This window comes from Odocoileus virginianus, chromosome 20 (assembly GCF_023699985.2).
Source record: "Odocoileus virginianus isolate 20LAN1187 ecotype Illinois chromosome 20, Ovbor_1.2, whole genome shotgun sequence".
NCBI classification, from domain to species: Eukaryota; Metazoa; Chordata; class Mammalia; order Artiodactyla; family Cervidae; genus Odocoileus; species Odocoileus virginianus.
This window is the reverse complement of record NC_069693.1, coordinates 460,936-485,317: the sequence shown is the minus strand read 5'-3', so window position 1 is coordinate 485,317 and position 24,382 is coordinate 460,936. Positions and strand designations below refer to the sequence as shown.

At 42.2% G+C, this 24,382-nt stretch overlaps 1 long non-coding RNA gene and 2 pseudogenes across 2 annotated transcripts; 2 read left to right on the top strand and 1 right to left on the bottom strand.

Moving 5' to 3' along the window:
• Window positions 1–924: 924 nt before the first annotated feature.
• LOC110148510 (zinc finger protein 84-like) lies at window positions 925–9,924 on the top strand (annotated as a pseudogene).
• LOC110148508 (zinc finger protein 649-like) lies at window positions 1,012–20,508 on the top strand (annotated as a pseudogene).
• Window positions 5,046–24,369, bottom strand: LOC110148513 (uncharacterized). 2 transcript variants are annotated; one of them, XR_011482326.1, is made up of 5 exons: window positions 23,749–24,369; window positions 22,127–22,185; window positions 20,507–20,635; window positions 7,623–7,718; window positions 5,046–5,715 (listed from the first exon to the last, which is right to left on the bottom strand). It is a non-coding gene; the product is annotated as an uncharacterized lncRNA (long non-coding RNA). The 2 variants fall into 2 exon arrangements; XR_011482327.1 differs by lacking the exon at window positions 7,623–7,718.
• Between the last annotated feature and the right edge of the window lie 13 nt (window positions 24,370–24,382).

Sequence of the window (24,382 nt, the reverse complement as noted above, 5' to 3'; positions counted from 1 at the left end):
AAATTCTTCACTAGATAAATTATGTGAAAACATTTCAACTGAGATAAAGCCTGCAGAGATATTGCTACCAACAATTTCTGGTCTGAAAAAAAGTGTAAGCGTTAGTCACTCAGTGGTGTCCCACTCTTGCTCCTCTATCCATGAGATTCTCCGGGCAAGAATACTGGAGTGGGTAGCCATTCTCTTTTCCAGGGGTCGAACCGGAGATCGAACTCGGTCTCCTGCATTGCAGACGGATTCTTTACCCACAGTTTCTGATCTTCTATTCCTTCCCATTCCACTACCTTCCATCTGAGTCAGAACAAAACCCCTCCCTATTAGCTCAACCCTCCCAGCAACCCTCTCACCTTTCACCCTAGGGATGTCATCAAACTTACACCCCCGACTTTGACTGAAGACCTTTTCCTTCAACTAAATGTGTTTCCTGTGTGTCCGCAGAGGCATGCTGCGTTCCTCTACCACCTCGGCTTCTCCAAACTCGGGACCGTTCCCTGAAATCGCTCCACCTGCACCCGGTCCCTAAAGCAGGACTCCTTTGGCGGTACGAACATGCGCACCTTTTTAAATATGGCTGCGCCCACTGTGACGTTTTGTAGCTCGCACGTACCAGCGGCAAAGCGAAGGCGTACATGTTTGGGTTTAGTGTGCCTTACTAGGAGGACACCGGTATCCCGCTGAGATGGACTAGAGCATGCGCATTCCCCTTTGCAATCCCCTAGCGATTGGCGTAACGCAGACAAATTTTGTAGGGCAGGAAAACTGATTGTACGGATGGCCTTCCAAGATGGCGGGTCCCATATACAGCAGCTATCAGGGTGCTGCCATACTCTTGTTATAGTGTCTTTGTCTAAAGGACGCGAAAGCTAAACCGAATTTTCGTTGGTGGAAGGACTGCCCGGGGTGACGGTTGTCACCCTGCAGACTCGGGTGCTACAGAGGATAAACTTGACCTGCGAGGTGGAACAGCCGGGCTTGTGACTCTGAAGAAAGTGCCTATTTCTACCCACCCAGCGGTGCGTGAAGAATCTATTAAGGGGTCTCAGTTTCGCATTCTGGGAGCAGAATCAGTTTGAGGTTCGTGGAGATATGAACTTAGAGGTAAGGGCGGCCTATGGGGAGTCTTTAGGAGGAGCAAGCCCTTGTTGGGCAGGGGATGCATTCCATTAATGAGGGATCAGAATGGTCAGGAATGGGGCAGCCCTGGGGAAGGGTCAGGGTATTGGAGTGGCGTGGAGACAGATTTGGGGTGGCTTGGGGTTAGCATTTATGGGAGAGGTCAGTGACTGTGCCGTCTTGGAGGCAAACCAGTGTTTGGCATGGTGTAGGGGGTAGTCACTGATTGGGATGCACTTAGGGGATAGGTCAGTGATTTGGGGCATCCTTGGGGGAATGTTATTGATTGGGGAGGAGGTGTTGAAGGAAGTCAGGAATTGAGGTTTCTTTGAGAGTGTGTCAGAGCCTGAAAACGTCTTCTGGAGGAAGATCGGTTCTTAGGACAGCCTTAGAGGGATGTCAGCGATTGGAGCTTTCCTGGAGGAAGGTCAGGGACTGGGGAGTCTTTGGGCATAAGTCAGTGATTGAGACATCTTTTGGGAGGTTCACTAATGGATGTGTCCACAATGGCAGGTCTGTGATTCCGACGTCCTTAGTTGGCAGTTGAGTGTTTTTGGTGTCCTGGCTTGGTGGATATGTGGGATGTGCGTAGCGGGGGCTCAGTGGTCGGCGCTTCCTCTTGGTGGCCTTGGAAGGAGGTTCGTGCTTGGGGCAGCTCTGTTTCCTGTCTTTGTGTCCCCAGTGGTCACTGAGAGTCATGGGGATATAGGTGTTTGAGTCTGGATAAACGAATGATAATCTATTATCAGTCATGAACTATGAAATAGCCATGTGGTCCATATTTTGGGGATGATGTTGTTAGGCATTGATACCTAAGAAATTTATGGGAGCTGGAACTTGAGAGGTCTCTGCATTTTAGAGGACTTTGGTGTTTTAAAGCCCATTGACTTCTCATAAACTACATTACTGCCTTCATAAAAACCTGCTTGCCTCTGTCCTGTAAATCACCTTCTCCTCTTGCTGTCTTCACAGTGCTTGGTAATGACCAAGATTTACATAAAATCTAAGGTAAAATGCTTATTCTGAAGGATGTGGTATCTGTCCCTCTAATTTTCAAACTCACTGCATATTTCTCTCGGATCCTCCCTTTTTTCATCCTTCTGATGCTTGAGAGGACTTTGCTACATCCAAAATCTTGGTAACCAGAAATACACATTGTTAAAATTTTGATATGTTTCCTTTTCCAATTTCTTTAGGACAAAAATGTGATAACAGTGCATAAATAGCTTATAATTTGCCTTTCTAAAGAAACTTCAAAACCTTCAAAAAAAGAAAATTAACCTTATATGGTAAAATTGTTCTAGATTACTGACTTTTGGTATAAAGTCTTATTGATAGCTGCATAGCATTCTACAATGTGAATCTCCTTGCAGTGTTGACTGAAGTTATATTCTTTGCAGTAATTTGGATAGACATGACTTTGAAATATTCACATAGGTCTGGACACTGCTTGTTAAGTTTATGCCTAGATCTTATCTATGTTTTCTGCCATTGCAAATAGCTTCTCTTTCTTTTGAAACTTTAGTTATTTTTATTTTATAGGTATAAAAGTAATTAACTTTTTTTCTCTTCCATAGCCTTACTGAACTCCTTTTATTACTAATGTGTTTAAACTGATCCTTTTAGGTTTTCCAGGTGAGCAGGTAGAACACCTGCAGATAAGTTTAACTCAGAGGAAAGAATACGGACTTCAGATTTGGGCAGACCTAGGTTTTTATCCATATTCTGCCACTTACTATGCGAACTTGGGCATTTCTCAACCTATGATACTTTTCCCATTTGGTTAAAAAACTACCAGTACTAACTATTCAAATACTTAGAATACCTAGCACATCGTAAGTACCCAAGAGAGGTTAGCAAGCACTATTCCAGTACACACACACACACTTACACACACACACTTACACATACACGCTTACACACACACACGCTTCCCAGATGGCTCTAGTGATAAAGAACTCACCTTCCAATGCAGGAGACATAAGAGACTTGGGTTTGATCCCTGGGCCAGGAAGATCCCCTGGAGGAGGGCATGGCAACCCACTCCAGTATTCTTGCCTAGAGAATTCCATGGACAGAGGAGCATGACAGACTATAGTCCATAGGGTCACAGAGAGTTGGACATGACTGAAGCAACTTAGCACACACACATACACACACACACACACACACACACACATATATATATATGTTTCTCTGGATTTTTAAAAATTTAGTTTTAAAAAAATTTCTTTATAATCACTTCTCTAAATGTAGATTTAGTTTTGAATGAAGTTTTAGCACAATTACATAATTTAATGAAGATAGCTTTGTTGCTTGTGTTTCTTTCTTGTAAAACAGACCATCAGGTAGTATATGGTACTTTTTTTCTCCTTAAACTATCACATTAACCTACCACCACATTCAAATAAAAACTCATACAACTCAGAAAAATATTATGCTCCCAGTTATAGTTTGTCACAGGAGTGAATTTCTGTGATCCCCCAGGAATTTCCTGGGATGAAATAGTTCCAGTGAGGGAAGGAACTGAAGGTGCCAGGAACAACCTGACATCCTTCACCAGAGACTTTGTATTGGAGCTGCAGGGAGGCGGGCAGAATCAACAACAGAGCAGATGTTAGAGTTGCTAGCTGAACCTAGGGCTCCAGAAAATGCTCAAGTCCCAAGTGAGTAGTTTTCTGCAGATTTATTTTCTTTTTGGCTTTCTAGCGGATTTTAGGAGGTTAAATAATACATATATTAAGAGAAAATGTTTATTCAGTATTTATGAAGGCTACTGTATACCACACACAGCATGAAAAGATGAATGTCTGATTTCAGAAAAAGTACTGAGACAAAAGATCAACTTCATAGTAAGGTTACAACAAGAATTTATAAATCATATGTTTATACAAATTGTTTGAAGTTAGAACATAGATTATAGCCTGTAAGGCTCTGCTGCTGCTGCTAAGTTGCTTCAGTCGTGTCCGACTCTGTGCGACCCCGTAGACGGCAGCCCACCAGGCTCCTCTGTCCCTGGGATTCTCCAGGCCAGAATACTGGAGTGGGTTGCCATTTCCTTCTCCAATGCATGCATGCATGCTAAGTCACTTCAGTCGTGTCTGACCTTGTGTGACCCCATGGGCAGCAGCCCACCAGGCTCCACGGGATTCTCCAGGCAAGAATACTGGAGTGGGTTGCCATTTTCTTCTCCATGTGAGGCTCTAAATGTTTAGTAAAATCGAGCACATGGGAGTTCTGTGCTCCAGTCCTGGCAGTCCAGTGGCTAAGACTGTGCTTCCACTGCAGGGGGCATGGGTTTGACCCCTGGTTGGTGAACTAACATCCCACCATTCATCACAGTACACCAAAAAAAAAAAAAAAGAGTACAAACTTGTCTGTGGAATCCCCTGTTTTTCCAATTATCTATTGTTGCCTTGTTACCCCAAAATCTAGTGGTACACATTTATAATCCTCATGGATTCAGTGGGTATAAATATTCTGTCCACACACTGTTTTTGTGGGACACTGAATTCTAGGATGGATCTTCGAGTGTTTACATGTGTCCCATGAGTTATGGATGTTTCCAGAGAGCTTCTGTAGGAGCAACACATTACAAATTTTGAAAAAAAAATTAAGTATCTTGGAGTGCTTTTTGGATACATAATACATTTGTTCTATAAAGAGTGAGAATTTCTTAAATATTACAAATGGTGATGCAAATATACTAGCTTACAGATATGTACAATGTACTACTTTATGCTTAAAAAATGCAGGAAGATATATATGTGTGTGTGTGTGTGTGTGTGTGTAATTTTAGATATAATGAACAATTCAGTGGGCCATATGGGCCCTATGGGCCCTATGGTGATGGCATGTATCTTTTCGGGTTTCAAAGACCATCCTCAGGTTCAGTGATTTGCTATAAGAGCTCAACAGTACTCAGCAATGCATTTATTCTCATGGTTATGATTTATTACAACAAAAGGATACAGATTAAAATCGGCAACAGAGAAAGGTGCGTAAGGCCAGGTCTAGGAGACACCCGGCAGAAGCTTCCTGTCGTCTCAAGGAAGTCACATGGATTCTGTTTCCTTTTCCCAACAGTGATTTGTAAGAACACATCTCGTGTGTGTGCCCAGTTGCTTCAGTTGTGTCCAACTCCTTGCGATCCCATGGGCTGTAGCCCGCCAGAATCCTCTGTCCATGGGATTCTCCAGGCAAGAATACTGGAGTGGGCTATGCCCTCCTCCAGGGGATCTTCCTGACCTGGGGATCGAACCCGCATCTCTTACATCTCCTTCATTGGCAGGCGGGTTCTTTGGTTCTTTACCACTAGCACCACCTGGGAAGCCCAACAACACATCTCCAATATTGCTAATTAGTGTCAAGGCTTTTTATTTGCTGTGGGTCACATAGGCAAGGCTGACTACGTCAATGGCTGACATTGGTGTCCAGCCCGTAGACAACTTCAGAAGTCAAGTTGCTACAATGTGGCCCAAGACCTCTAACATAAGTCACATTGATAATATTAGTGAAGCTTAAGATATTCTCTAAGTTTCATATAGTCCAAAAGTTTGTAGAGTTAAACGCATATGTTCCCCATCAGTCCTTTTTCTTCACCTGCAAGATAAATAATCCAAAAACTTTTATGTATATTCTTCTGACTTCCTGTATCAGTATTCACATATGTAAATGTGTATTTGTATGAATTTGAGTTGAGGGTCCATGACTCAAACTCAGTGATTCTCTAGAAGACCTCACAGGACTCAAGAGAGCAATATGTTATATTCTCTCTGTAAGCTAGTGTGTTCCTTCAGAGTAAAGGAGAGTCTTCCTTACAAAGGAATGCTTAATACATTGTCTGTCATAGGTGCATACACATAGGCTGTAGGTGGTTTCCAGATTAAAGATTTAAGGATGTTCTCTTCCTCTTTTGTGAATGGATGAACATGTGAGTCTCAGAATGATTGAATAGAAGCACAAAAGATAGGCTATTTTAAATTTAAAAAAATTGGCTTTTCCTACAAAATAAAATGCAAAACTTGTTACACAGAAAGCAGTCAAATAGCTCATCATGGGAAAACTTACAGGAAAACTTATGAGACATTCCTATTTATCTTCATAGTAGTAATTCAAAGATAATTCTTTTAGAATGAATAGGAATGTTCTATTACAGGGCTTGGTGTCATTCAAGGATGTGGCTGTGGTTTTCACCTGGGAGGAGTGGCAGCTACTGGACCCCCTTCAGAAGAACTTGTATCAAGATGTGATGCTGGAAAATTATATCAACTTAGAATCAGTGGGTAAGAAGAGCATTCTGGGTACTGTAGGCAGTGGATTGCCTTTTCTTTCTCAGGGATGAAAGGGGAAGTCTTACAACTGTCTTACTTTTCTAGACTTGAGTTTCATACATCATAGATTTTAGTACCTTCTGGCCTCTTAGTTTTCTTTCCCACTTCCAAAGCAAAAGTCCTTTACTTGGCCAAGTTGGAATTTGTTCAACCCCTTAAATATAACCCTGTCCTACAGAGGACTTGTATTTGGGTCTGTGGGTCCTCTGTAATTCCCCTTGAGTAGGGTATCATGTTACCAAAGCACATGCATTCTACCAGTTGCAACAAGAAGCACCATGGATAACAGGAAAAAATCCAGAGTCAGACTCATCCTGGTGAGTGAAAAACCAGCCCCATGGGATAAATGGAAGTATCAATCTTTGTTGGCCAGAAAGAGGGAAGCACCTCAAAAATATCTGGAGAAATCTTCTTGAAATTTTTAAGCTCTCAATATGACTCAGAACAGCTGACCTGAGTTCCCATGTAACATGAACATTGACTCCTTTTTTCTTTTTTTGGCCATGCAGCATGGCTTGCAGAATGTTAGTTCCCTGACCACCAGGGATCCAACCCGGGCCCTTGGCAGTGAAAGTGCTGTGATTTCACATTTTAATCTCTCTCATATTAGGATTCTTCACCACTGACCCACCTGGGAAACCTGTATTAGGTCTCTTTTGCCTGGTTTAAAAAAAAGCCAACACACATTTCTTTATTTTAGATATTCTGATCAGATCCCTCTCTAGTCCATCTTGGAATTTGCTTTCCTAATTAATCTTTCTCTCTGTTATCCTCAGTGTACTTGCCTTCTCCTTGTCTCCATCTCCTTAATCCATGTTTATATTAATAGCTCTCTTTTCTTAGATATTCAAGCATGCATAAATTCTCCATTCTTCTCATTCTGTGTATCTCTCATGCCTCTTGTGCATGCATGCTAAGTTGCTTCAGTCGTGTCCAACTCTTTGTGACCCTATGAACCATGGGATTCTCCAGGCAAGAATACTGAAGTTGGTTGCCTTGCCCTTCTCCAGGGGATCTCCCGGATCCAGAGATCGAACCTGCATCTCCTGCACTGGCAGGCGAGTTCTGTACCACTATCACCACCTGGGAAGATATTTGTAGTTTATTCCTTTTTTTCTTTTCATCTTTAAATCTCCTTTTACTTATAAATGTCACAGACTTTAGATATATACTCACAGTCTCCCTTCCTTTTTTCTCTTTGGCCTTTGCTGAGATCCTCTTCCTTCTGTTACATGGTTATTGTGGATTCATTGGTCTGTTTCTAGAAGACACCTGGCAAGTTGATAATTACAGAGACTGGCATGAAGTAAACCATGGCAACCTGGAAACTACAGAGAGTCACCACAGAGATAATGCATTTGGAAAAGTATCTTCTCTGAGCTTAAACCTTGAAGTTTCTTTAGCACAAGTATCTCATACCCTGACATACTTGGGAAATACTTGAAACCTAATCTAGAGTGTATTACTCAGAATAAAAGCTATGCAAGAAATGAAGTTGGATTTAATCAATATGACAAGTTATTTCTTTATACTAAGCATGAGAAAATTCTTAATAGACAAAAATATGACGAATATAGTGAACACAGGAAAGCTTTCAGCCATAAGTCACAGCTTATTAAACACTGGAAAACTCAAATGGCAGAGAAACACTACAGCTGCACTGACTGTGTGAAAGCCTTTCCCCAGAAGTCAGACCTCATTAAGCATCAGAGAACATACACTGGAGAGAAACCCTGTGGGTGCAGTAGGTGTCAGAAAGCTTTCAGCTGGAAGTCCCATCTCATTTCACACCAGAGAACCCACACAAGAGAGAAGCCCTATGAGTGCAACAAATGCAGGAAAGCTTTCACTGATAAGTCACGCCTTAATAAGCACCAGAGAACTCACACAGGAGAGAAATGGTTTGAGTGCCGCGTATGTCAGAAAGGCTTCAGTGATAAGTCACAAGTCACATTACATCGAAGAACACATACAGGAGAGAAGTCCTACAGATGTGATGAATGTCAGAAAAGCTTCATCAATAAGTCACAGCTCATTATTCATCAGAGATCTCACACGGGAGAGAAACCCTGTGGTTGCCATGAATGCGGAAAGACATTTCCCCTTAAGTTTAGCCTCATTTTACATCAAAAAACACATACAGGGGAAAAACCTTATGGATGCAGTTAATGTGGGAAAACCTTCATCCAGAGATCTGAGCTCATCAGACATCAGAGAACTCACACAGGAGAGAAAACTTATAATTGCAGTGAATGTGGAAAAGGCTTTAGTGTAAAGTCACTCCTCAACACTCACTGGAGAACTTGTACAGGAGAGAAGCCCTATGGATGCAATGAATGTGAAAAACATTCTCCATCAAATTTAGTCTCATCCTGCACCAAAGAACTCATACAGGTGAGAAACCCTACGAATGCTACCTGTGTCAGAAAGCTTTCACCCAGAAGTCACATCTCACTATTCATCAGAGGTCTCACACAGGAGAGAAACCCTACGAGTGCAGTGAATGCCACAAAGCCTTCAGCCAGAAGTCGTATCTCCTTATTCACCAGATAATTCACTCTGGAGAAAAGCCTTATCAATGCCATGAATGTGGGAAAACTTTCTCTCACAAGTTTAGCTTCGTCATTCATCAGAGAATCCATACAAGAGAGAAACCCTATGGATGCAGTGAATGTGGGAAAACTTTCCCTATGAAGTTTAGCCTTGTTTTACATCAGAAAACACATACGGGAGAAAAACCCCACGAATGCCATGAGTGTCAGAAATCTTTTGCCCAGAAGTCACATCTTATTATACATCAAAGAACTCACACAGGTGAGAAACCTTACAGATGCAGTGAGTGCTGGAAAACTTTCTCCCACAAATTTAGCCTCATTTTACATCAGAAAACTCGAGAGAAGTCATGAAGAAAGTCAATATCCAAAAGTTGTCATTGAAAGGAAATAGCTCATTACACTCCAGAGTAATTTCAGTCCGTAGGAGTGAAACCTTAAAACTGAAGCAGATTTGGGTGCTTTTCAGATTCATACTATGTTACTTTTATCAGACAATGGTATTGCATAGAATGCTAGACAGGAGGAAATACCTTTCCCGATAAATGTCAATTGAATGTAGGCTAGAGGGAACAAATAGGAACGTCTGTATATGTATTAATAGTGGGGATGTTGTCAGTATGAAATTCAGCTACAGAGAATTGACATTTAGGGGGCAAGTCATGCTTTCATGGTATCATTTATGAGGGAATTAATTTCCTGTAATTTTGACATAATACACAGCATTATAGAAATTATTAAATATGTAAATAAATACAGTAGTTAGAAAACAAAGCAAAAATTATATCAGAACCATGTGAAAATAAGTGTTGTGTACCTATTTTAATAATAACATGATTTTTGTATTTGGGAATTGTGTGTGTGAGCATTAATGATTGTGACTCCCTAGTTCATGTGCTTAAATGTCATAAAATTTTACCACAGAACATCTGCACTGAGTCTTTGTATCTTCATAATGCTACATGAATTATAACTGAACTACATGGTTCATTATTTTAGTAAAAAGATCTTATGACTCAATATCTTGCCACCTCTACCATGCCCCACTGTATGCTTTATTAGTAAGTGGGCTTGGAAATTTCTGAGTCTTTCTTGAGTAAAACTTTTGTTTTCATTGATCCAAAGATGGAAAAATTGTCCTGTGTATTAATAACGCTTAAGTTAAAATGCAGCACACAGTTGATTGCTTGACATATTTAAATGGAGAACTGGGTACATAAAATATTAGTGTATCATACAACCAAAGGTATCTTAGATTGGATGAAATACAGTAGAAATCATCATCTTTATAATATTCTTCTAAACCAGCCAGATATTTAGGGTTTGAAGATGATGACTATTCATAGGTTTTATATACCCTCTTTGAATTCTGAACAGTTTGAGATAAAGTCCCTGGTGTCAGAAGATAAAATTAAATATTAGCTTGAGTCCTGGTGTTGCCTGATTGGATGTGTGGTTTGTTCCTAAGGACAAATAAAATATTTCCTATTTCCCCCATACAGCACAAGATGCACTTCCTTTTGAAAGAGCATAAACCAAACTTTAGAGATGTTTTTATTAATCCCTTTCTAGAATGTAATGCAAAATCTCAATTTTTTTTCTTAAATGGGAATTAAACTCTTAAGTTTCAAGGAGCTTGACTCTGGTTTCCTTTTCAAGCACATTTTACATTAAAATAAAACACACACACACAAAAAAAAAAACAAACCTTAAAGAACAATACACAGACTGGGAAACTATGTCTCAATACTTAACTGAAAAAGATGAAAACTTAGAGTATATAAAAAACTCTTATGAATCTGTGGGTACAGAAAAATTAGGATATTAAGACAAAGAGGGTTGCTCACTGTCCAGTTTTGACAGGGGGCTTCCCTGGTGGCTCAGAGGGTAAAGCATCTGCCTGCAATGCAGGAGACTATAGTTCGATCCCTGGGTTGGGAAGATCCCCTGGAGAAGGAAATGGCAACCCATTCCAGTATTCTTGCCTGGAGAATCCCATGGACAGAGGAGCCTTGTAGGCTACAGGCCAGAGGGTCGCAAAGAGTCGGGCACAACTGAGCGACTAACACACTTAAGTTGTAACCCACTGCAGTTACTGACAGTGCACTGAGAGGAATTTAAACAGAAAACAACAGGCATTCTGTGCTTAGAATGCAAGTGAATAGACAGCCTTACAGATCGTTAGATGTATATCTCAGGAAGAATTTTTTAGTGACACTGGATTCTAGCATCTTCGCATACAGAGATAAGCCTTAAAAAGATTAACTTGAGACATTTTTTTTTTCCTTTATGATTAGCAGTAAATCTTTTACCAAGATGTATGCCTAACTGCATGTATTTCCTATTCAGAAAGCATATATAAATGGGCTTCCCCCTTACCTTTTCAGAGCAATTTCCTCAGAGCTAATGTTATCCCAAAACTGGGTTCACCTCTTGGTGGGTGTCAAGCCAATAGGCACAACCAAGCCAAAGAATGGAAGAAGGAAGGGTTTATTACTTGCAGCAAGTAAGAACACCAGGGATCTTTCCCAAAGCAGTGGCTCCTGGGAACCGCAGAAGTGAAGTTTTAAGCTAAGGGCACATGCACGTTCATGAAGGGGCTTGAACAGAGAATTCAGTACAAAACTGGGCAAAAGCTGTGTGTCCAGCTTTAGTAGATTGAAGCAGAGGGTCAAGATCATCAATTTGGTCCTTCACCTGGTGAAAGTGAAAGTTTAGCTGCTTAGTGGCGTCCAGTTCTTTTCGACTCCATGGTCCGTAGCCCACCAGGCTACATCGAGTTCTCCAGGCAAGAATACTGGAGTGGGCTGCCATTCCCTTCTCCAGGTGATCTTCCTGACTCAGGGATCGAACCCACATCTCCTGTGGCTCCTGCATTGCAGGTGGATTCTTTACCATTGAGTTACCTGGGAAGCCCCTTTGTTCCCTTAAGGTCATTGATTACGGAGACTGTTTAAGGGCAAGAATTATGGCCAGGCTTAGATGACAAAACAGCTTAGGCTAAAATGGGTTCTCTCATGTCAAGAAAGCCACACCTGGTTCTCTTTCTTTGAGGAATCTCCCTAACCCATATGCTTACACTAATTGGGTGGCTGTGGTCCTTAGCAAGAACCTGAATAAAACTTAAAGCTCACAACTGTTATTTTGTGTGTCTTTCAGTCAACAGAGCAATAGGAAAATGACAACAGAGTAAAAATAGGTAAATATCCACAGAAGACATGATTCTGAATAGCCAATTAACATGAAAAGACACTAAACTACATTTTTAACTGAAAGCAGGCCCATTTTTGAACAGCCAATTCTCAGATTTTACTTCTTAATCTTAAAAATTATAGCAATTCCTGCTGGATAGGATACTTTTAATAGCTTTGGGGGACATATCTGTAAAGTGACAGCTGACTGACTTACAGTGTCCTAAAAATTTGTAAGGAACACTTGATTTGTCTCTGCCCAAGTGTGACAGGATGGAAGGGGGCAAGGCACAGCTGTTAGGGGAAGCATGCTGATTGAAACCACCCACCCTGACCAGGCACCATAGTAACAATTTGCATGAGTTGTTTTATGACAGGAGATCCTGATAAGGAATACAGAACTAATAAGCCACCACCAACCGGAAGAGTTTGGGAAAGGTCGAGAGGAGACACTGCGTGTCCGTCCACTTCCCAGAATCCCTCTCGATAGCATCTATCTTGGCTGAGCGATGCATGCGCCACCAGGAAAGACTCTGAATTAGAATGATTGGCCAAAGACCACCCGGAAACTAATTCCATCACCATAAAACCAAGACTTCGAGCCATGCGGCAGGGCAGTTCTCCTGGGTTCCCTGACCCTCCTGCTCTCCACCCGCGTGCCCTTTCCAATAAAATCTCTTGCTTTGTCAGCACATGTGTCTCCTCGGACAATTCATTTCTGAGTGTTAGACAAGAGCCCAGTTTTGGGCCCTGGAAGGGGTCCCCCTTCCTACAACACAGCCATTACAAGAATGACACAGCCACTGAAGATATGACATAAACTGGTTAGAACCTACAAGGCTTCGACTAGCCTATGTGACTTCCCATAGACCTTGAGCCTCATTATACACTCATTGTAGTACATTAACATGCTAAATAACACACCCACCAGTGCCAGGACAGTTTCAAGGTTGACCATAAAAGACCAAAAAGTGGGCGGTGGCCCAATTCCTGAAAATTGCTTTTCTCCACAAATAGTTTAAATAATCCTCCCACTTGTTAGCTTATGAAATTATTCAGCCCATAAAAACTAACAACCCTCTACCCCCAGGCTGCTCTCTCTCGCCTAGGGCATGTGTATTCCTCTGAATAAACACACTTTCGCTTTACTATGGCTCACTCGCTCCCAGGACCCGGGATGTGACCAATCTGCTGCTCCCCCCTTCTCCTGCAACCACAGCCCACTGCTGCTACAGCTGGAAGAAGCTTGGACTAAGATGCAGAGATAGGGTGAGGGGTGAACAGAGAAGGGGCTGGAGGTAAAAAATGACAAAACAGCATGAAGATGCCCCAGAATTGTCCCCCAATAATCTTAGATGAAAGCAGAAGTGCTAAGGCCTTAATGATGTTGTCCCAGAAAGAATGGTTTTGTGTATTTTGAGACCTAGCAGAACCCTGTGGGGCTTCCTGTTCATAGGAAAAATGCTTTGGGCTCCTTGACTTTCCCTGAGTTCAAAAGGGCAGATTCAAATAGTTTTTCTAATTAAGGAAGTAAGGGAACTCAGTAACAACAGAAAAGCAGTCAAGAAATAATATTGCAGCAATAAAGCGGGGTCCTGGTTCTTCCTCCAAGGATATACATAACAATATACCTTTCAGCTTTTGGCTGAGCACAACATTCCTGGAACACTATCCATTACCTCACCATCAACCAAACAGAAGAAAGTCACATATCCTGTAGCTCCCCGCCCCGACCCCCATCCCGAATTTTGCTTTTAAAAACTCTTCCCCAGAGTTCCCTAGTGGTCTAGTGGATAAGAATCCTCCTGCCTGAACACAGGTTCAATCCTTGGTCTGGGAGGATCTCCACATACCTGCGTGCTGTGACTACTGAGCTGGCAAGCTTCAACTACTGAAGCCCTTGCGCCTAGAGCCAGTGCTCCGCAACGAGAGAAGCCAGTGCACTGCAGTGACGAGCTGCCCTCACTCTGCAACTAGAGAAAGCCAGCACATAGCAATAAGGGCCCAGTGCAGCCCAAAATTACTTAATTGATTAAAAACAAACAGGGACGTCGCTGGTGGGCCAGTGGTTAAGAGTCTCCCTTCCAACGTGGCAGATGCAGGTTCAATCCCTGGTCAGGGAACTAAGAGGCTGCATGCTTCAACTAAATGTGGTGACTAAGCTCCCATGCTGCAATGAAGATCCCATGTGCCTCAACTAAGACCTGATGCACCCAAATTAAACAAATATTAAAAAAAAAGAAAGAAAGAAAAACTCTCCCCTCAAAACCATCAGGGAGTTCAGGTTTTTTTTTTTTTTTTTTAGCACAAGCCACCATTCTCCTTCCTTGGCCCTGCAGTAAACCTCTCTCTGCTCCAAATTCCAACATGTTGGTTTGGCCTCACTCTGTATCTGGCACATGAACTTGCAGTCAACAACCTGTGTATCCTGCATTGCAGGTGGATTCTTTACCTGTTGAGCCATGAGGGAAGCCCATGTATTGCCTTTAATTACAAAAAGGACTTATTGTCACAAATTTGGTCTTTGTACATACTTGGTCTTTGTCTCTGGTTCTTGGGAGAGTTTCTAAAACATCTGGAATTTCCTGAGAAATAGACGAGTGTCCTTTTTTTAATTCATAACAAGCCCCTCTGAACCATCTGTGAATGTATGCTAATGAGGTGATTCAGGACAGGTCCCTAGACAACTTTAAGATGGGAGCTGATTCCAGAAAGACCAAGCCTTGACTGGAATGTTCGGCTCTACCCTCTGATCTCAGTAGACAGGAAAGGAACTGGAGATTGAACTCTGTCACTAGTAGGCAGGGGTTTAATCAATCATTCCTGTGTAATGGAACCACCGTAAAAATCCCAGCAGGGTTCAGAAAGCTCCCAAGGAGGTGGGCCGATCCCCGTGCTGGGAGCGGGGCTCATCCCAGCTCGATGGGGAAAGAGGTCCTTGCACTCAGGGCCCTTTGACACTCGGCTGTCTGTACGTTTTCACGTGGGTGTTCATTTATATCCTTGATGAAAGTGAAAGTCGCTCAGTCATGTCCGACTCTTTGCAACCCCATGAACTATACAGTTCATGGAATTCTCCAGGCCAGAATACTGGAGTGGGTAGCCTTTCCCTTTTCCAGGGGATCTTACCAACCCAGGGATGGAACCCAGGTCTTCCACATTGCAGGTGGATTCTTTACCAGCTGAGCCACACACGGGAAGCCCTATATCCTTGATAATAAACTATAAAGGTAAGTATAACATTGTCCTCAGTTCTGTCAGTTGTTCTAGCAATTTATCAAAACTTAGCAGGGAAATTATGGGAGCCCCTGAGTTGCAGCCAAGCTGGACACAGATGCAGGGAACCTGGGACTTTGGACTGGTGTCTGAACTGAAGGCAGTCTTGTGAGACTGAGCCCTTTAGTCTGTGGAGCCTGATGCTAACTGAGTTGTCAGTGTCAGATTAGGGCTGAAGTTGAAGAACAAATATTAGAACAAAAGATGTTCCTAGTGCTTTTACCACTTAGGAGACTACAAGGGTTTTAGGATCTCTGAGCCAACAACCAGGGACAGAGACCTCCATTATTTCACACCCTCTATTTTAGTAGTAAGAGGAACACTCGTATTACAGAGAACTGTGTTGTTACAGGGATCACCGACGCTGGAGGATGTGGCCGTGGCCTTCACGTGGGAAGAGTGGCAGCTCCTGGCCCCTGCTCAGAAGGCCCTGTACCGGGACGTGACGCTGGAGAACTATGGCAACCTGGTGTCCGTGGGTGAGGACGGCTGCCCTGGGTCCCTTGGACAGTGCCTTTTCTTTCTTTGGCTTCTAAAAGCTTTGTTGTGTCTGTTGTGCTCTGAAGTGGTAGATTTTTGGTCTCTTCTCTTGTCCCAGATGAGAAGGTATACTCTCTTCTCATTTTAGAGAAAAGCCTTTAATTTACAAACATACAAATTGTGTAGTCCCTAAAAAGTGTACTGTTCTCAGCATCACAGATCCATGGTGACATCTGATGAGCCTGAGTCTTCTGCCATTTCCCATGAACAGGCTATCAAGTTAGCAAACCTGATGTACTCTCCAAGTTGGAATGAGAAGAACCACCATGGACCTTAGACAATGAAGTTCCCAGTCACCCCCATCCAGGTAGGTGAGAGAGAAGAAGCAAGACAGGCAAGGCTGTGGAAATCACCTTCCAGTTCTTTAGAGAAGGCATCCCAGTGGGGAGGACACAGAAACAGCCTCCATGTATCCCTCTCTCCATATGAGAGCTCTTTTTCTGTGTGGGAATTTAAAGGAAAATATACCCCTTTATCTCTTCTTGGAAAGAATCCCTGTTTATTTCTCCTTAGATGTCAACATTCCCCCCCGTCACCCCCCCCCCCACAGTCTTGCTTGGATTTTCAAATCTTCCCATACTTCATCATTTGTCAGAGTGTGAGTTTATGTTCCTTTCATGTCTCTTGCTATGAAACTCCTCCTTCTGTGTCTTGCTTCTAAGAGGAAACTTTGAATTCATCATTATCTTCTGACTCATACACGTTCCTGCCCCACTGGAAAGTATTTCCCCTTATGACAGCCAGCCACACCTCGGAAGCCTTTCTTCTCATGGTGACATGGTCTCTTAACATGTTTTTATGTTTGTTTCTCTTTTTTCCCACTCTGAGCTGCTTCAAAGGTTCTGTTGTCATCCTCTGCTCTCATAGACTATAAAACCTTACTTTATTTAAATGTGTTAAGCCCTTGTTCTCTGTGGAGACTCCCAGTTGACATGTCCCGTAACAATGTCTAATACACCTGCTGCTACCATATATTTTAACTGTCTCCATGGCAACTCCCAATAAATGCACACTTTTTGTGTGAGACACTAGAACCATCTTCCCTCCAAGAAAATCCCTAACATCCTTTGAAGTTGAGATTCTGCTGTACTTCTGTACATCTTAAATCCTGACATTCCCTTGACTCTTCCTTACCTTCTGTGTGTGTGCATGTGTCACTTCAGTCATTTCCAGCTCTTTGCAACCCTATGGACTGTAGCTTGCCAGCCCCTTCTGTCCATGAGATTCTCCAGGCAAGAATACTGGAGTGGGGTGCCATTTCCTTCTCCAGGGCATCTTCCTGACCCAGGGATCGAATGTGCATCTCCTACATCTCCTGCATTGGCAGGCAGGTTCTTTACCACAAGCACCACCTGGAAAGCCCCTCTTTACCCTCTGTGGTCCTGTGTTTAACACCTTTGCTGTTCCTGTTCTTTGTTTCATTAGAGAAGATCTGTCTAAAATTTCTCATTCTCAGTTCATTAGGCTAGGGAGCCTAAACAAAATCATTAAATCTCATGAGTCTTATCCCTCCAAATAAATCATTTCTTCTACGTCTTATTACTTCCTTTGCTTCTTCAAACCACTGTCACATTTGAACTGCGTACTTTATTCCTTATCTTGTTTATTGTTTCCCTTTCTACACGCAGAATATGGCTTCAGTTTAAGTAAAGAATTTTTTTGTGTTTCTACAACATGAGCACCATGTCTGGTTTATGGAGTAGCCATTTAATAAGGATGTGTTGAATGAATGCCTTTCACCATTTTGAAATTGGGTGTCCCACCAGCCTCTGTGAGGTGATGCTAACAGTGATGGTATTTAACTGTCTCCAGGGCCTTATTTATAAAGCAGACAAATCTATATTTATTCATGGTGAATTTACTCTATTTTACACTGATGCCTGACATCTTTTGGGTCGTTTGGTGTTTTATATTATCATGTTTTTAACCATTTCCAAGAGATAGGAATTAGTGCTTAATGGATGCAGAGTTTTTCAGTTGGGGAAAATGAAAAAAAACCAAAAAACTAGCGATGAAAACTGCTGATGGTTGTACAACATTGTGATTATGCTTAATGCCACAGAACAGTACAATTAAAAATGGTTAAGGGACTTCCCTAGTGGTCCAGTGGTAGGACTCTGCTCCCACTGCAGGGAGCATGGGTTCAATCCCTAGTCAGGGAACTAAGATCCTGCATGGCCCAGCCCCCCCCAAAACCATTAAAACAGTAAAATTTATCTTAAATATATTTAACTATAATTTTGAAAAGTTTCTTAAAGATAAGGTACTTTTACACTTGGAATTTCTTTTATATTTCATATCTTAGGTTTTTCATTAAACAGCCAGCTCACCCCAAGGTATTTTTGAAATAGTTTTATTCCATCTGATGCTCATAAAGTGTTCATCATTCTCTTTCCTAGACATTAAGGAAGTGGATGATCATGTGCAGTTGCAATGGCAAAACCAAAATATGCTGAAGTGTTATGAAGAGAATGTATTTGGGAATATTATTCATCAGAGCAGAAGTTGTTTTCCTTTAAGGCCAAACCATGATGTATTTGATTTACACAGGAAAACTCTGAAATCATATTTAGACATAACTAACCAGAATAGAAGCTGCAACAAAAAGGAACCTGCTGAATTTAATGGGGATGGGAGATCCTTGCTCCATGCTCACCATGAACAAACTCATACTGAAATTGAACATTAGGAAATACACAAAACAGGGAATGCCCATGAATGTGCTGAATATGGGAAAGTCTTCCTCAAGAAGTCTCAGCTCAGTGAACATAAAAGAATTCACACAGGAAAGAAACCCCATGGATGTAGTCTGTGTGGGAAAACATTCTTTAAGAAGTTCAAGTTCACTGAACATCCGCGAACTTACAAAGGAAAGAAACCCCATGAGTGTTGTGAGTGTGGAAGAGCCTTCCTCAGTAAATTTCAGCTTACTAAACATCAGAAGACACATACAGGAAATAAACCCCATATATACAGTATATGTGGGAAAGCATTCTACCGAAAGTTCAAGCTAACTGAGCACCAGAGAACTCATACAGGAGAGAAGGCCTACCAATGTACTGAATGTGGCAAAGCTGTCTTTGGAAAGGCAGAGCTCACTATACACCAACAACACAAAAGAGGAGAAAAACCCCATGTACGCAGTGAGTGTGGGAAAGCTTCCTCCAGAAAACCACAGCTCATTCTGCATCAGAAAATCCATACAGGAGCAAAATCTTATATATGCAGTGAGTGTGGGAAAGGTTTCATACAGAAAGGCAATCTCCTCATACATCAACTAACTCACACTGGGGAGAAACCCTAAGGATGCACTGAATGTGGTAAGGCCTTCAGCCAGAAGACATGCCTCATAGCACATCAGTGATTCCATACAGGAAAGACTTCCTTTGTATGTACTGACCATGGGAAATCTTGTTTGCAGAAATCAGGACTCATTAAACCTCAGAGAATTCACACAAGAGAGAAACCTTATGTGTGCAGTGACTGGAGGAAAGCCTTCACCACAAAGACAATGCTCATTGTCCACTGGAGAACTCACATGGGAGAGAGGCCCTATGGATGCAACAAGTGTGGGAGAGCTTTCTCCCACATGTCATGTCTGGTTAAACACAAGAGGACATACACAAGAGAGAAACAAGTAGATTCCGTGAAGGTGGAATACCCTTTCACAAAGGGTCACAGCTTCTTAGATACTAGAGAACTCTTGCAGGGGAAAAACCCTGTTAATATAGTGACTGTGCAGATGCCTTCTGTGACCCTTCAGACATCATTACACATCAGTGGACTCCTAGCAGGTAGGGATGTAGTCCTGATGGAACAGTCAGCTGCCAGATGTGCATCCTCAGGAAATACCAGAGAGCTTGTGCAGGAGAGAAAGGTTTATGGATGCCATGAATGTGGTTATGCCTTGAGTGGTCAATTACATCTTATTTTATGTCATGAAAAATACATAGGAAAAAAGTGGTGCATTCTATTTGGAAAAGCCTTGGGCCATAATGTATAGCTGATTGCATGGTTATATGTAAACAGGAAGCTTATGAATGCAGAAGTTAGAAAAGCTGTGTTTTGGAAGAAAGACCCTATCATCAGTGATTACCATTAGTCATAGGTGAGCTTATAGTGGGTAAAAAATATGAGAGTGGTAAAACCCTTGCCCTCAATAGGTATCATTACATACTAGAGAGAAACTGAAGGCAGTGAATGTGGCAAGGTTTTCAGTGGTACATTCTGCCTCATCCATCAGCTGGTGAAATCATACACAAAACACTGTGATCATACTACTTGACGAATATCTTAATTAGTTCTTGTGAGGCAAAGCCTGTGAAAATGAGGGGTATTTGAGAGCTTTATGTACCATTTCCCACTTTAATGCATTACATAATATACCTGATGTACATTTTTGGACAGGAAACCTGGAACCATATTCTTAGTTACTATGCTTAAAAGTGAAAATGTTAGTCACTCAGTCATGTCTGACTCTTTGTGACCCCATGGACTGTACCTGTCAGGCTCCTCTGCCCATGGAATTCTCCAGGCAAGAATACTGGAGTAGGTTGCCATTCCATTTGCCAGGGGTTTGACCCAGGGATCGAATTAGGGTCTCCTGTATTGCTGGCAGATTCTTTCCTGTCTGAGAAACCAAGAAGCCTGGTTACTATGCTTATGTTTCCAAAATTTTAAGGAGATAATCTACCTCACATCACAGGTTATATTCATTTCTTTTTTTTTTTCCATTTATTTTTATTAGTTGGAGGCTAATTACTTTACATCATTACAGTAGTTTTTGTTATACATATTCATTTCTTATATTCATTCATTTCTCCCAACTGAAAAAAAAAAAAAATTATCTTCAACACCCACCCAGTATATGATAATTAGCTGCTACATTTCTTTGACTCTAAACTTATTTAAATATTATTTCAGACAATTGAATTCTCTAATAAGAAAAATGAATATTAAGGTCATAAATGCAATTTAATGTCCTTGGATGAGCTTAACTTCAACTGATAAATAAGACCAAGCATTATACAACAAAGGTCACCTTAAATGTGATTTTTAAGATTTTCTAGACTTGAAAAGGTAGTGAAAGGAAGGTTTTCAAGGTGAACTGAAAGCCCAAAGACAATTAGTAATTTAAACCTATAAATTAGATAATAAAATACACTGCAACACAGACCTTGGTTTGTTTTTTTTTTTTTTTCCTTAAAACATGAAAAGACGGGCAATCTGAACACAAATTAAGATTGCTTCTCTCCTAGCTCTCCCCTTCTCTGATTATCCAGATTATTCTCAGAATCCTGGGAATATGAAAGTCTACACTGGTTAACTCAGCTGCATTCTTCCTTCTGGACATAGTTTCCTAACCCTATCTTTTGCCTCACTGATGGGATGGAAACAGATGTCAGGAAAAAAGGTGGATGGTTCCATTTCCTCCTAACTCAGGCACTCTTGAGTCCAACATGTTTGGGAGTCACACGAGGAAGAAAGAAGTAGATTTCATAGAATCAACTTTGGCCTGTTACCTCATTCTCCTCAGAGCTGGAGAGACTGAATCAGATTGGGAATGAGTTGAGAAGCCCTGCAAGAGTGGGCTGAATCTGGTCCTAGACTAGAATACTACAGGCCTTTAACCAATCTGGCAAATGTTTTCCGAATCTCTATAATCATTGAGCTGTAGCCAGAAGTAATGTCAGTAGTGACTGGCGTAAGGCTCAGGCCAAGTCTACTGCTGGAAAACTGGGTTTGAGGAAGGGCATTATGTCAGGTCCCTTAGGGAGAAGCTAGCGGTAGAGGCATGTAAGTAGATGAGATATCTTAATGGCATTGTAAATGTTTTTTTAAAACTAACACATGATGTGAAAACTTAAGACTCACTTGGAGTGAACATCTCAATTGTTTTCTTAAGGGTTTTAATGTGGAATATATGAAGATCTTAGGTCATACATAAACATTCCTGTATTACACTGCTCTGGCTGCCATACCGAAATACCAGCGTAGGTGGCTTAAACAGAAGTTAATTTTCTCATAGTTCCAGAGACTAGAAGTCCAAGGTCAAGGTTCCAGCAGATACAACTGGAGCAGAGCCCCACCCTTACAACTTCATTTAACCTGAATTACTTACCTTAGGAGTCCCATCTCCAAATAGAGCCACAGTGGGTTTCAGGGCTTCAGCATGTGAATCTGAGGGGACACAAACATTTAGTCCTTAAAATTCCACCACTGGCCCTGTCCCCTCCATTCATGCCCCTCTTGCATGCAAAATACATACATTTCATCCCAATAGCATCCCAATAGCCCCCTGGATTAACTCTAATCCAGGACTTCCCTTGTGGTTCAGTGGTTAAGAATCCACCTGCCAATGCAAGGGAAATGGGTTTGACCCTTGGTCCAGGAAGATTCCACATGCCTATGGCAACTAAGCCTGTGTGCCACAACTACTGAGCCCACATACTGCAACTAGATAAAGCCCCTGCCCAGCCAGGAAGACCCAACACAGCCAAAAACAAATACCTTAAAAAAAGTCTATATCCAAAGTCTCATCTGAGCCAAATATAGGTAAGACGTGATGTACTATTCACCCTGAGGAAAAATTCCTCTCCATCTTTGGACCCGTGAAACCAGGTAAGTTATGTTCTTCAAAAATACAATGGTGGGACAGAGGTACAATACATACTTCCATCATAAGACAGATAAATCATAAGGAAAAACGAGTGACTGGTCCCAAGCAAGTCCAAAAGCTAGAGAAACAAATTCCATTAAATCTTAAGGCTAATGTCTTTGGTTCACTGCTCTGCCCTCCGGGCACTGCTGATCACGTTGCAGATGGGAATCAAAACTCTCACTATAATGAGGAAGACAAACAAACAACTTTCCTTTTACATTCTGCACACCAGTACTGAGACAGGCTGGGACCCAGGACACTTTGCTGCAGTGCCTGCACCTGGACAAAGGGCCCATCCAGAATATAGAGGAACTATAAGGGACTAAAAATAACTGCCTGGCATAGGCAATAGGGGCATATTATGAACAAGATACACAAAGACCCAAACCCAACCGCTACTTCTGAGGTACTGCGAGCAAAAGCAGGATCCTATGTGTGCTCCCTGCAAACAGCCCTAAAAGGAATGGGCAGATCACCCAAGCCACCCCCCTCCTCTGGACCTGCCCTACCCTCACGCCATTTAATGCACCAGCTCACCACCTGTCCCCTAGCAAGAAAGGGTACCTGTTACTTGTTTTCATGTCCTCCTGCTACAGCACCAGGCCCAATAAAGCCTTGCCTGAATTTATCTGGCCTCTTACCAATTTGTATTTTTTAGAGTCCAAGGACCCTGGTCAGTAACAGAATGTACAGCTCGAAAGAACCATGCTATTTTTCCTGAATTTATACCTTTTATATTTCCAGCACCCCAGATCCCTGTTTGCCACAGAGTATGCATTTTATAAACATCTGCTGGGTCAATAAATAAATGAGTAACCCCTTTAGCTCGAAAGTTCTCTGAACCAAGTTGTATGATTACAGGGTTGTTGTTTATCGCTACGTCGTGTCCGACTCTTTCGCGACCCCATGGACTGTAGCCCTCCAGGTGCCTCTGTCAATGGGATTTCACAGGCAAGAATCCTGGAGGGGGTTGCCATTTCCTTTTCTGACCTTCCTGACTTAGGGAGCGGTGCTTCATCAGTTGCGTCACAATACTCAACAGAATAACTTCCCTCAGAGCTTTTGATTCAAGTATTTCTTACCTTTGTGCAAGTAAAATCTTACCCCATCTTTGCCTAGTCCCACTGTGGAAGGGGGAACCACGCTTCTCCGCTGGCTTTGCCCCGATCAAAAGTGTTCCCCATTTCCCTCCACACCACTCATTACAAGAGCTGTATAATCCCGCCGTTTCACTCACTCTCAGACCTGTGCCCTCCTGAACGGTTCTCTAAACCCTACAACACCCTCTCCAGTCCGCATTCCTAGAATACTACTCGGTTCTCCTTCAATTGTTGCTAGGTTTGGTTTGGGATCCCTCCCTGTTGGGTTTCTTTGAGACGGTCGCGCTTCTTAGCTTCTCCTTATCTTTCAAATCAAATGGCCTTCACGTCCGCGAACATCCCTGTCCAGCCTGCAGAGAACCAGGTACCCTTGAGTTTCTGAGAAGCTAAGCGTTTGTTGCAGCGCCCCTGGCGAATGTTTAAAAGTCATGGCCCAACGAGTCAGGTGGGCTGAAAATAGGGTGAAATAAGTCCTCTTCGATAGCTTCTCACCATTTTACACCTTCCCGCGAAAGGAAGAAAAACAAAGCCCTCATCTGTCAAACGGAGCTAGGCGGAAAAACAGCTAGTACCGGTAAAGAGCCGCGAACCCGGCGTGGAAATATTGCGTCATCGA